Source organism: Lycium barbarum, chromosome 6 (assembly GCF_019175385.1).
Source record: "Lycium barbarum isolate Lr01 chromosome 6, ASM1917538v2, whole genome shotgun sequence".
NCBI lineage: Eukaryota > Viridiplantae > Streptophyta > Magnoliopsida > Solanales > Solanaceae > Lycium > Lycium barbarum.
In genome coordinates, this window is record NC_083342.1 from 25,652,325 (window position 1) to 25,666,771 (window position 14,447).

Genomic DNA, 14,447 nt, shown 5'->3' on the forward strand with positions numbered 1-14,447 from the left:
ATTCATATATGTATTCTTCATTGATAGTCCGACCTTATAATAATTGTTCCTTCAGGGTGAGACATGACGATCATGATTAATCCATAATATAATCGGAGGTTATCGACCTTACGTCACTCCGATAGAGCAATACCTTTTCCTTGGGCTCTCATGCATGCTATGTAAATTATATAAGTAAATTATATATATATATGTATACAGGGGATATGGGGAAAGGTGAGGCGCTATAGACGCATAGCCACCTGGTCAGCTGGCATATCATGATCTCATCCCGAACGCGGGATGCCCGGACGCGGGATATATGGGTAATGGATCGGGCCGTACGTTCCACGGGATTATATTGATACATGATGATATATGGATCGGGTTGCACGTTCCGCAGTAATACACGATATGATGTTTATAAGTATGCATGCGTGAATCCGCCTTAAGGGGCAAACAGTTACTAGTTATCTTCTTGTATTCACTTTATCTTCTTATTCTCTCATTTATTTCTTGATGCATGCCTTACATACTCAGTACAATGCTCGTACTGACATCCTTTTAATTTTGGATGTTGTGCTCATGCCCACAGGTAGACAGGGAGACGGTGTAGATCCGTAGGAGCCATCTGCAGATTTACAGGAGCACTCCATTATTCCGGAGGTGCTATTCGGTTGATCCTTTTGTGTATATTTGTATATGTCATCCAATAGAGGCTCGTAGATACTCGATGTGGGTTATTTGGTTCCACGACGTGGATAGTATGTATGTGTATAAGTATATTGAAATATGTTCTTGTATTAGAGCATTATATTCTGTAATGAAAACCAGATCCTTTTTAAAGTTAACAGGGAATCGATGAATGATTGTTAAATGGGTTAAGGAAATGATAGCACAAGCGGTGAACGGTGGTTAGCCCCGGGTACCCGTCGCGGCCCCAGCTGGGTCGTGACAGAAGTGGTATCAGAGCAGTTCGTCCTAGGAAGTGTCTACAAGCCGTGTCTAGTAGAGTCTTGTTTATTGGTGTGCTGTGCACCACATCTATAAACAGGAGGCTACCGGGCATTTAGGAAAGATGACCATCTTTCTTCTTAATAGATCGTGCGATAGAGCTGTGTTATAAGATTATTCCTCCCCTAACGGTGCGTTATAATTTTAGCAAAGCTGATGAAAGGAAAAGCTGCGGCGGCCCAGACGGGCAAGATGGTGGTTGAAGAAGGGCTTGATCGAGAGCCGTCTATAGATATGGAGGAGGGGGAACCCCAGGATAAGGCCCCACCTCGATTTTCCCATACTTCGCCCACTTTTGAGGATCGGAGGGGAGCCTCGACCTTAGCTCCAGCACCCCCCGTTCCTTCGCAAGATACCGCGGGCCAAGAGATGAGATAGGCTATTCTTATATTGACTCAGTTGGTAGCCGCTTAGGCTCAGCGGCAGGATGCGGGCCACGATAACAGGGGTTGGAGAAAGGGAGCTAATTCTTTAGGGACTGATCATGAGTTTAGAGGTGTTCCTCTGCAATTTCCTAGACCCATATTTGATGGACCTACTTATTCAAGGTCACCCCAGAGTCTCAGAGTTTCTATTACTCGGATTCGGAGTGGTTCTAGCCAGAAGAGATCCTTGGTTCCGCGATGTACTCAGTGTCGCAGGTTACATCGGGGACCGTGTCGCTGGGGCACAGATGTTTGCTATGCCTGTGCTCGGCCAGACCATTTAAAGCGTAATTTTCCATCGCTACGTGGTAAAGGTGAGGTTCGGACTACGGGAGTGGTGACTGGCTCTTCATCATCGGCACGCCCTCCAAGCATAGGGCCACAGATGCTAGTAAGCAGTGGTAGATACCGTAGAACACCCAGTCCAAGTGGATCCCAACATCATATCCAGGCATTAGTCGAACGACCGGATCCTGAGTCTTCCCCTGATATTGCTCCAGGTATATTGTTAGCACCCTTTTATGATTAATGCGAATACGTGGGCAAATAATCCATATGGTAAATGTAATGTGACTGACTAAAAAGGATAACAGGTTGAGTATGCCTGCTTCATGAGGCTATCCTATGTTATAAGCAGGCCATTGAATGAGATCAAGAAGTGTTACTCCATAGGGTAGATTATGATCTGGATATAATGAGCACATAACAAGAATTGTAATGTATAGTATAGCGAGGAGACGCCTAAGGGTATGTTAAGCTTTATATGAATACAAGAGTGAAACCAGCAAGCGAACCAGGGAGCAGTAGATGAGAAAGCTTGAAGGACCTTGTTAGGGAAAGTTCAGCGCAGGAATTCCTCAACTACCGAGATGATAGCCAACAAAAAGGGGGAAGTCAACCCGAAAAAAAAAGGAATCAGAGTAAAGTGATATAGCTGAGTAGCAGTAGCCGTGATTGGCATAATTAAGAGTATGGATGATATCTTTAGTTGGGTGTAAAAGATCAAGACTACAGTAAGGATAAATAATGGAAGTAGGACAATTAGTAGGAGGAGGGTCAACGTGATAGGAGTGAGAGGGGATGATCAGAACGAACAAAGTCAGTTTTGGCAGCAAGGGATGGATTGACAAATGTGGTATATCCTAAAGGACAAAGTGGTACTAAGTTAAGAATATGGTTCCTCATACGAAGAGTCGAGGATCGAATATAAGACGGGAGGAAATGAGATAAGTCGAGCAAGAAGGAATAAGGGCGAAAATATAGCAAAAAGGAAATATACGAAGTATGCGTACCTAAGGAATAGTTGTGTAGTAGTCAAAGGAGAAAGTATTTCCTACGAAGGTCATATATCAAGTTAGAACGAGTGAAGTATATGAAGTAAAGAGTTGAAGAGGAAAGATGACCATGAGTTATGAGTTTACTGTATGACGATGAATCAATGGAGCAGAGTCATAATTAATAACGATAGTGGTACAACATGGTTATGAAATCGGTGCCAAGTGTAAATCGGAGTAAAAGAATATGAGGCATGGGGCGCATTAGCGGCGTACGAGACCTAAGCCCTAGAGAAACGAAGATGGCGTTACAAGCAAATTTCGAGCGCTGAAGAAGAGGGCAAGTGACATTAGATGGATGGCATGGATAGCTAGACCTACTACTAATGTAAGCATCCCTATGGGCCAGGAAGTTGTTAATTGGAGCAGATTCAGATATGGACTCGTAACTACTAGATGAGCTAAGTAAAATACATTTTGCTTAGATTGCTACATCGGGTGCATTACTTGGTTACAAGACTGTAAGGTGAGTATGTTAAGATTTTACGTATAAATTGTTATAGCCATAGATTGTGGGGAACGGTATGAATAAGACGTAGTGTAGTCAGGAGTACGCGAATTCAAGATTTACAAGTATGAGTGAACCCAAAAAGGGGGGGGGGGGGGGGGGAAGGGGAACAAATAAAGAGAATACTAGTGGGAAGGTCGAAATGATGAACCCTACGAGAGTGTATTGACTAAAGGCAGTAGAATAAGGTGACACCCAAAAGCAAGAAGAAGAAGAAGAAGAAGGGCCTTGAGTCGGCAAAGATGGTAAAGCATCGACGACAGGTGGGGGTGGACCCACAGTTCTTCAAGATTATATCACCTCCTCGTCCCTCTAAATTACAAATCCCAGATGAATTTTTAGCGAAGTATAAGGCCGATCTGTGAGACGTTGTGTCCCTTAAGGTCCTAAGTGGCGCAAAATGGGGAATAAAACTACAAAAGTCTGATTGTGTGACATGGCTGAAGAAGAGCTGGAATCAGTTTAGGGAGTACTATTCAATTGGTTGTGGTTACATTTACTCTTTCAGCATAATGGAAACTCTCAATTCTCTGTCCTCATATTTGATTTAATTGCTTTCGGGATTGAATACTCTTCTAGCCCAAATGAAGATATGACACCGGAGAATGTTGTAAATATAGTGGGTGATGGTAGTCACAAGAAGAAGGCATGCCGGCCTGAGACACAGAATAATTCATGAGATTAACATGGATTTTATTGTGGGGTTACCCCGTTATCGAGACAAAGACATTGACGGGAAAGTCGTTGTGAATGGTATTGATATCTATATGAACATGACCATGGATACGATATGCGAATGAGTATGATTATGAATGCAAATATGGATATGGATACATGTATATAGATAGATGTGTATGAATGCGAATCGCGCAAAGATTATGTAACTTGTAGATATTTACGCGTCGCCAATGAAGTCAAGTGAGTACTTAGATGAGGAGTAAGAGGTAAAACAGGGATAATGGAGTCATAATACTCCGGCCAGGGAAACATATGATAAACTAAGTTGGAACGTTGAGTGGGGATTATTGTTAAGGGAAAATAGGACAATCACTTGGAATACGACATAAGTATATGCTATACGCTTACTACAATAGCCCTGGGATATGACAACTTACGAAAGAGATAAGATCATGGGATGAAGAGGAAGCTTAGTCCCCGGTATATTAGGTCTTACGAGATCGTATGCAATAGGCAAGGTAGCTTATGAACTAGATCTACCATTTATAACTCGATGCTTCCTAAATATGTTAGAAATCCGACTAGAATCATGTCAATAAATGGTGCTCAAGCGACAGAGAAGGGGATCTATGAAAAGGTACCCATTACCACATTAGATAGGAAAGTGCGAAGACTTCGAAATAAGGAGGTAGTTTGAGTCAAAGTTTGGTAGAAAAATAATGACCGGGAAGAATCGACTTGGAGAGCAGAAGAGAATATAGATAGCCAAATACCCGCACCTATTCAAATCTCCAGGAGAAGTTCACGATGACACGCCGAGATCTTAAGGTATGCATGCCTACTTTTTGCTCTTTTGGTCGTGTGTGGCCATAGATATGTTGGTATTGTGTTGTAGCCCTGTGAGGCAATGATATTGTGGGCTGTTGTGACAGGGTGGTAGTGCCATGTTACAGGGGAAACTCTGGCGAAATTTCTGTAGAATTCCCGAGTATTTTAACATTCGAAGACGAATGTTTTAAAAGGGGGGAAGAATGTTACACTTTGAAAATTCTCCGTATGTGTACAGTGAATAGGTGAGCGAAGGACATAACATATGCGATGTTTTGGCGAGCAATAAGGGTGTAAATGGCCCTAATTAAGATTCTCAAAGACATCCGAGATGAGGAACGAAAGTTATTAAGGGAAATCGAGTCGCATGTTGTATATCGAACAAGAATTTCGAGCAACGAGGGCATAATGATGTCTTAAGTAATAACATCCCTTAGATTGGTATTGAAGTGCTAAACAAGTATTAAGAAGGTTCCATAAGGATCGGAGAACAAACGAGTCTACGAGAACGGAAGTCGCTTCAGTTGGCATTATACGGCCAAACATACGGTCCGTATAAATTATACTGGCCGTATGTTGGACCGTATAATTCGCGAAGACGAAGATAACATTCTGGACCAAATGTACGGTCCAACATACGGTCAGTAAAAATTATACGGACCGTATGCTGGTTCGTATAAAGTCCCTCGGCCAGATTTCAATTTTAAATATAAGGGCCCCTTTTCATTTTATTCCCACTCTCCACTTCAATAACCCTCTAGAGAACACTTTAACATTCATCCATAAGAAAAATTCAAGGGGAATCGATGATCAACAACATAAAATCCATGGAGCAAAGCATATGAAACTCAAGTAGGATTCGTCTTCTTCAAGAAAACCCTAAGGAGGCAAAGTGAAACTTTGGTGCAAGAGGAATAATTCCATTTAAAGCTTGTTCCACCATCATCTAAGGTAAGTTTCATGATTTTACTATGTTGTTTAAGGTATTGGAAGGCTAAGATGCTTGGATTGTAGAAAAACATGGAAAATGAGTTTTTAAAAGGATGAGTAGTGTCACAATTGAATGGTAGTTGGATGGAAATCATGAATGTTGATATGTTGTGATCATGAATACATTATAAATAACGTTTAGACCATGGGATAAGTGTGACGTATGAGGAGATGTGACGATAGGCTAAAACCACTAAATGTGGAGAAATTGGTGGATTTTGCTAAATGTATATAAACGATGATTGTTGGTTTCTATATTGTGATTATTGTTGTGAACGTTTGGGAGCTGAAATATAATATGGGAAATGTAGTAGAAACAAAGGAATTGCTGCCCAATTTTTCCTAGAAATAGAAGTCCGTTCTTATAATTGCTTAACTAACGACGACATGAACTCTCTTGAAGGTATACACGAGTGCATCATAAGGGAAACGATCAAGCGATAAGAATGGTAAACGTCCAAGGTATATGAGGCTCTTCCCTCTCTTCCAAGGCATGATCCCTAGGTTATGATTTCATAACTGTTTCCATATTTCCCTTGTTATCAATAGTTAAAAAGTCTAAGATCCCAGTGTATGATTTCCTTCCTGATAATCCATAAGTGTTTCCCAAGATATTCGTATTCTCCAAACCAAGGTTTGTGATTATGTGAGCTCTTATGATAAAAACGGAGGATATGTTCTTCCATGACACCGATGATGTCAAAAATGAGAATATCATTATGATGAGAACGATTTTATTTTTAAAGGTTCCAAGTTTACGATTTCAAAGATGACATGAGAATGTTGAACCATCTATTGACTTCTCGATTTTATTCATGGACGATGACTACATTTTCTTTAAGATTCCAAAAATATATGGATTTACTTCTTATAAGATTATGACCCTATTTTATGTTTCCTCTTGATGTTATTATTCATATCTGTATTCTTCATTGATAGTCCATATCATGTTCTCATCCCGGACGCGGGATGCCCGGATGCGGGATATATGGGTAATGGATCGGGTTGTACGTTCCACGACATTATATTGATACATGATGATATATGGATCGGGTTGCACGTTCCGCAGCAATACACGATATGATGTTTATGAGTATGCATGCGTGAATCCGCCTTAAGGGGCAAGCAGTTACTGGTTATCTTCTTGTATTCACTTTATCTTCTTATTCTGTCCTTTATTTCTTGATTCATGCCTTACATACTCAGTATAGTGCTCGTACTGACATCCTTTTCTTTTTGGATGTTGTGCTCATGCCCACAGGGAGACGCTGCAGATCCGTAGGAGCCATCTGCAGATTTACAGGAGCACTCCATTATTCCGGAGGTGCTATTCGGTTAATCCTTTTGTGTATATTGGTATATGTTATCCAATAGAGGCTCGTAGATACTCGATTTGGGTTATGTGGTTCCACAACGTGGATAGTATGTATGTGTATAAGTATATTGAAATATGTTCTTGTATTAGAGCATTATATTCTGTAATGAAAACCAGATCCTTTTTAAAGTTAACAGGGAATCGATGAATGATTGTTAAATGGGTTAAGGAAATGATAGCACGGGCGGTGCTCGGTGGTTAGCCCTGGGTACCCGTCGCGGCCCCAGCTGGGTCGTGACATAAACCTTCCTATGCAAGAAGTGGTCAAGAAAGAGATAATCAAATGGTTGGATGCGGGTATTATACACCCAATTGCAAATAGTCCATGGGTTAGTCCAGTGCAATGTGTGCCAAAGAAGGGGGGCATCACTGTCGTCCCTAACTCCAAGAATGAGTTGATTCCTACAAGGACAGTTACCGGATGGAGAGTGTGTATGGACTATCGAAAGCTCAACACCACAACTTGTAAAGACCACTTCCCTATGCCTTTTATTGATTAAATGCTTGATCGGCTAGCCAGAAGAGCTTATTATTTCTTTTTGGATGGCTACTCGGGGTACAACCAAATTAACATTGCATTAGAGGACCAGGAGAAAACCACGTTCACTTGTCCTTATGGCACTTTTGCTTTCAGCTGCATGCCTTTTGGCTTGTGCAATGCCCCGACTACTTTCCAACGGTGTATGATGTCTATTTTCTCGGATATGGTGGAAGACTTCTTGGAAGTCTTCATGGATGACTTTTCGGTTGTTGGTGACTCTTTTGACGAATGTCTTGCCAATCTCAGTAAGGTATTAAAGCGGTATGAAGAAACCAACCTTGTAATTAATTGGGAGAAATGTCATTTCATGGTGAAGGAAGGGATTGTCCTTGGCCATAGGATTTCCGAAAAGGGTATTGAGGTAGACCGAGCAAAAGTTGATATTATAACCAAGTTCCCTCCACCAATCTCTGTTAAAGGGGTTCGTAGCTTGTTGGGACATGTCGGCTTCTATCGGTGGTTCATCAAAGATTTCTCCAAGATCGCCAACCCGATGTGTAAGCTTCTTGAAAAAGAAGCTAAGTTTGCATTTGATGAGAAGTGCCTTAAGGCATTTAATGAGTTGAAGGAAATGCTCACCTCTACTCCCATTATTGTATCTCCGGATTGGTCAATGTCATTTGAGCTCATGTGTGTTGCAAGCGGATTTTCTATTGGTACGGTGCTTGGGAAAAGGCACACAAAATCATGCACTCAATTTATTATGCTAGTAAGACCCTCAATGGAGCTCAAATGAATTATACCGTCACCGAGCAAGAGCTTCTAGCCATTGTCTATGCGTTTGAGAAGTTTCGGGCCTATCTACTTGGATCCAAAGTCGTTGTTCATACGGATCATGCGGCCTTGAGATATTTGATGACAAAGAAAGATGCAAAGCCACGGTTGATTCATTGGGTATTGTTGTTGCAAGAGTTTGACTTTGAGGTCAAATATCGAAAAGGTTGTGAAAACCAAGTTGCGGATCATCTATCTAGACTTGAGGAAGTTGGGAGACCGAGTGGAAATCTTGAGTTAAATGATGTTTTCCCCGATGAGAGGCTCTTGGCTGTATCTTGTGAGGTTTCCCCTTGGTATACAGATATCGCCAACTTCTTGGTGACAGGTCTTATCCCCGATGACATCAAGGCTTGTCAAAAGAAGAAATGTTTGAGAGATAGTCGTCTATACTATTGGGATGAACCCTATTTATTCTGTACTTATGCCGACAACATCATTCGGCGATGTGTGGCCGAATCCGAGGCCATGGAAATCTTGAAAGCTTACTACGACTCTCCCGTGGGGGGTCATCACAGTGGGAACCGCACAGCAGTTAAAGTGCTTGAATGTGGCTATTTTCGCCCACCCTTTATCATGATGCAAATTTGATTGTGAAATCTTGTGACCATTGTCAACACCAAAGGTCAATTGGGAGGAAGCACGAAATGCCAATGAATTTTGTCATGGAGGTTGAGCTATTTGATGTATGGGGCAATGACTTTATGGGCCCATTTGTGAGTTCTCGTGGTATGCGATACATCCTTGTTGCGGTTGACTATGTGTCTAAGTGGGTTGAAGCTGTAGCATTGCCCAACAATGATGGCAAGAGCGTCACCAAATTTCTCAAAAGAAACATATTCACAAGGTTTGGCACTCCAAGGGCAATCATTAGTGATGGTGGCACTCACTTTTGCAACAAGCAATTCGCTAATCTCTTGGAGAAATATGGAGTGCAGCACAGGGTGGAAACTCCTTACCCCCCTAAACTAGTGGGCAAGTCGAAGTCTCCAATCGGGAGATAAAGAGCATCTTAGCCAAGACGGTTAATGCAATCAGAACTGATTGGTCATCTAAGCTTGATGATGCTTTTTGGGCTTATAGAACAACATTCAAGACACCCATTGGTACTTCTCCTTATCAGTTGTTGTTCGGTAAAGCTTGTCATCTACCTGTTGAACTTGAACACAAAGCTATGTGGGCATTAAAAAATTGAACATGAATTGGGACGAAGCAACCAAGCTGCGGTTGTTTCAAATGAATGAAATGGATGAGTTTCGGTATCATGCCTATGAGAGTGCGAGTTTGTATAAATAAAGGATGAAGCATTATCATGATGTCAAACTTCTGAAGAGAGATTTTCAAGCGGGTGATTCGGTGTTGCTGTTCAATTCAAGGTTGAAGCTCTTTCTGGGCAAGTCGAAATCCAAGTGGTCCGACCCTTTTACTTTGGTGAGTGTGTCACCCAATGGGTCAATGGAGTTAAAGTCCGACGATGGGACGCGTACTTTCCGGGTGAATGGCCATCGGGTAAAGCACTACCATTGGATGGTTGATAGAGACAAGATTGTTGATGCTCACTGGTTGAAACATGGCACCGGACCTTAGCATCAAAAGTGGTATTACGTCGTGTCGTGACGTTAAATTGTGCGCTTCTTGGGAGGCAACCCATGTGCATTTTTGAAATATGTTTTTTTTTTCATTCCGTTGATTTTTGTTGTTGTGTTATTTTAATGTTTGTTGATGTGTTGAGGAACCTAAGTGTTGAACCCAGAAATTGCCAGGAAAGCAGTTACACGACACATTCGACGGAACGTCGAGCTGATCGACGAGCCGTCGAATGCACCGTCGAGTGGATCACATGAAAGATTGGTCACTGGAAATAATGGAAATTCGACAACAGGTTTGACGCTCCGTCGAACTGATCGACGGTCAGTTCGACGGGCGTTCTTCTCTCTTTTTCATATATATATATTAAAAACAAAAAAAAGGGTGTACAGAAATCGACGCTCCGTCCTTTTAACGCGACAGTTCAAGAACGTGGGTTTATAACCCACGTTGTTTTCACTGCTTCTCACTTTCTGTAACGTCTTGCTCTCTCCCTCTCTCTCTATCTCTCTATCTCTATCTCTCTCTCTACCTCTCGCCTTGCCATAACCGTTACCCACTTCCCCTTTCCTTCACCACCCCATAACTGCCACTCCCCCCCGCCCTACTACTCTGTCCTTCTGTGTGTGTGATTCTTCGGGTGTTTTTCCTTCCTTAAAAACTGAAATCATAGTCTTTCCATTTTAAGGTATGTGAATTAGTGGATTGTGTTTTCCCTTGTTTTGATTGTTTTTGCATTCTATGTCTTGTTTTGATTATTTTTGCTTGCCTTCAAATTGCTCAATATTTTTTATTTCGCCTGGGATGCTCATATTTTTTGCTGGGGGTGGTTTGTTGGTTTGTTTTTAGTTGTTGGGTCATTGATCTTTAGCCGAGTCGGAGGGCATTACGACAAACACACCTCATTCATGAGATTGTTGTTGTTTTGCCCACCACCTGTTCGATGAAATGCCAAAGTATGGCATTGTGTGTCACGATGGCCTGGAGGGAATTATGACCATAGAGTTGTTTTGCCCGCCAAGTGTTTTCCCTAGTCTAACCCAAACCAACATAGGGTGAAGTCTGAGTAACCCCAAAATACGTGACGATTTGCACCTCGGCCAAAGAAGTGTAAGGAATCTGTAGTTTTAGCATGCGAAAGCATTCGACGGCCCGACGATTCAATCGACGGACAGTCCTACTCAACGTCGAATGAGCCTTCTCAGAATTCTAAACCGAACAACATCGACGGTGGATTCGACGGCCCGTCGAATCAGTCGACGGGGCATCTTTTCCACCGTCTTTCAGTCAAAAATTCCAGTGGCTAACGTGAGATCGATGGGGCATCTTTCCAACCGTCTTTCAGTCGAAATTTCCAGTGGCTAACAAGGGATCGACGATGAGATTGACGGCTCGTCGATCAATTCGACGACCACTTTGATGCTCCGTCGATCTGTTCGACGACTCTTGTAGCAAATTGACGGACCACTGGCAGCTTTAACATTATCGCATGTCTTGCACTTTTCTCTGATTCTGTTATATTTCTATGGTTGTCTTAACAACGAAGGGTGTTCTTTTCTCAGGTATGCCTCCAAAGAATCCAGTCAAGCGGGGTGGTGGTCCCAGAAAAGGCCGAGGTCAGAGTCAAACAACCCTTACTCTTAGGGATGAACCCTCTAACTCTGAACGTCAAGCGGTAGTCCCAACGACTAGATTGAGGGCGCAGACCACCACTCCCCAAGAAGAATCACCCACCTTACTCTCCTCTCAGTCTGCAGAGGGGACTTCATTCTCCACATCCGCTGATTCTAGCGATGCAGCAACAAAGCAACCAGCTGCTCCTGAGCGAAATTCAGATGAGGAACAAGAATAGCTGCGGCTGCAAAAGATGGAGATAGCTGCGATCCGCTTCCCATATGAAGGGTGCCGAAAGTACTACATAAAAGGGGCCACTACAGTCAGCGGGGGTAATCCGAGGAGAAATATTCAAGAAGAAGAACAAATCAGTATGAGCGGCTTAGAGAGCTACCCTCGGATTACTGATCTCATCCAGCACTATCATCTTGAGGCATTCACACAGCCTCCAGGGGATTATTGCCCGACCATGGTTCGGAAATTCTATGCTACCTACAGAGTAATGCTCGAGCAGCGGCACAAGAACAAGAGAGCTTTGAAAGCCGCCCCTCTATTAGACACAGTGTATGTTCGGGGTGTCCATGTTGACATCTCAGCCCGCACAATCAACAAGTTTTATTTTGGTGATGACTACGTGGCACCGACCACAGTGGAATATGATCATAAGTTTGAAAGAAGGGCTGAGCAATTTGTAAGGAAATGGTTTGAGACAGTGATGGCTAGAGGGCCGGCGAACTAGGCCCCATGGGTGAGACACTTGGCTGCCAAAATCCATAAGGCGGATATCAGCTTGGAAGCTAAATTTTGGTGGAATTTTGTCATATATCGGGTTCTTCTCACGAGAGCAGATAACATAGTCACGCCGAACAGAGCAGTGGTTATGGCGGCCATGCTATCCAGGTACCCAATGATAGTAGACCATTCGGGCACGCATACCATAGGAGGAGACAACCTTGATATTCCTGTGACTTATCACGCGGTTGTGTAGGTTGGCCCAGGTGAGGCACATTGATACATTTGCAGCTACTCTCACCACAACAAAGGTGTGTGACATCACATGGAGTAGGGATGAGACCCTCCGTACATATCAGGCCACCAGTACTTCAATGCTAGATCTCATCAGTGAGCAGGCCGAGCATGTTATGGATTCAGTACCACAGGACACAGTTGATATAGGCACGAAAGGACTGTCCACAATAGAGGCCTCCACACCATCTGTAGCTGATGCTACCCCTTGTTCAGAGGCACCACCTCGGCCTGCTGTCCTATCTGCATCTCCTATTCCTCCGTCAGCCGCAGTATCAGCTTCTGAGGATCTCTTTGTCCTCAATAGAGCCAACTTCAGAGAGTTTGCAATCAAGGCAGAGCGCGCTGATCAACAGGTGACCCGGATATTACAGCAGTTGGGTAGGTTTGTCCGGAAAGAGATTGCACCGGAGTTGGAGCCTCTTCAGGAGGCTATGGAGAGGTATCATGCTAGGGTCAATGCACGACTTGACAGTTTAGAGATGCGGATACTCACTATTGAGAAGAAGAGTGAGTCTGGTACTTCGGGAAATTTGAAGACCGAGCTTGACCAGCTCTGAGTTGAGATTGCGGCCCTTCGGACAAGAGAGCAGGTTATTGTGGATGACCCGACACCACCTGCACCGGTCGCCAGCATTTTTGATTTGATCAGAGTTGTTGACTTGGTGAGTGAGGATGAGCCTAGAGAAAGTCGCAAGAGAAAGAGGCCTGTCACATTGGCTGATGATGAGGATGAGGATAAGGATAATGAGGATGAAGACCCCGATCTTCAGGAGGGTATTCAGCGGTCATGCCTGGACACGAGGTTCACCGGCGCATCTTCCAGCACTAGTGCTATCCTAGCACCAGTCACAGAGCCAGTCGGCTCCACCTCTTCAGTCCACTGAGCCAGCAGTAGAAAGGGCTCCCATTTGCACTGCTGCAGAGGAGACACCTCAGCAGCAACTGCAGGATTAAAGCATTACAGGTTGGCCCCTCCACCATGGGGTGATAGTATGATTTTTGATGCATTGGGGACAATGCATCCACTTTTTGCTGGGGGTGGGGTAACCTGATGTACCTTGTAGTATATATATTTGTTAAATCTTATTTAAAGTAATTGTGACTTTAATGGTTGTTGCATTTTGAACTTATGCCATGAATTTTGAATGAAAAGGGATATTTGTGAACTTGAAAATGGATTGATTTGAAATTGACCCCTCCAAAAGTTTATTGAGTATCTCAGGTTGTAATGAATTGACATGTATGGTTATTTTTTTGACATCGTAGATATTGGAGTGTGTATAAATTGAGTGTTCAAATCCTTATGCCATTGTGAGTGTGAGAACTTCTTGTGTTCATTGTTAGCATATATGGATCCAGAACTTGCCTGGTAGGTTGTGCGATATTGCTTAGGATAGTTGGTTGTGAAGTGATCATAGGCTTTCCTTCTAAATAGTCACGTCAACCTTAAAAATCCCAAAACCCGTTCTATATGAATATCACTAGTTCCCACATTGAGCCTTTGACTTTTTCTCTTGATTAGCCATAACAAACCTTTTCCCCACTTCATGAATTCATTTCATATTTGCACCCGTTCCCTCCTTGACACTACTAGAGAAAAGAGGCAAATCGCCTAAGCTGGGGGTGGTATATGTGTGAAGTAAAGGCCCAGAGCCTAAAGATGGGGGGTGTGTGAGTTGCATAGTCGAAAACTGGATGTGATAGCGGATTAAATATGAGAAAAGTTTACAAAAAAAAAGTATATATATATATATATATATATATATATATA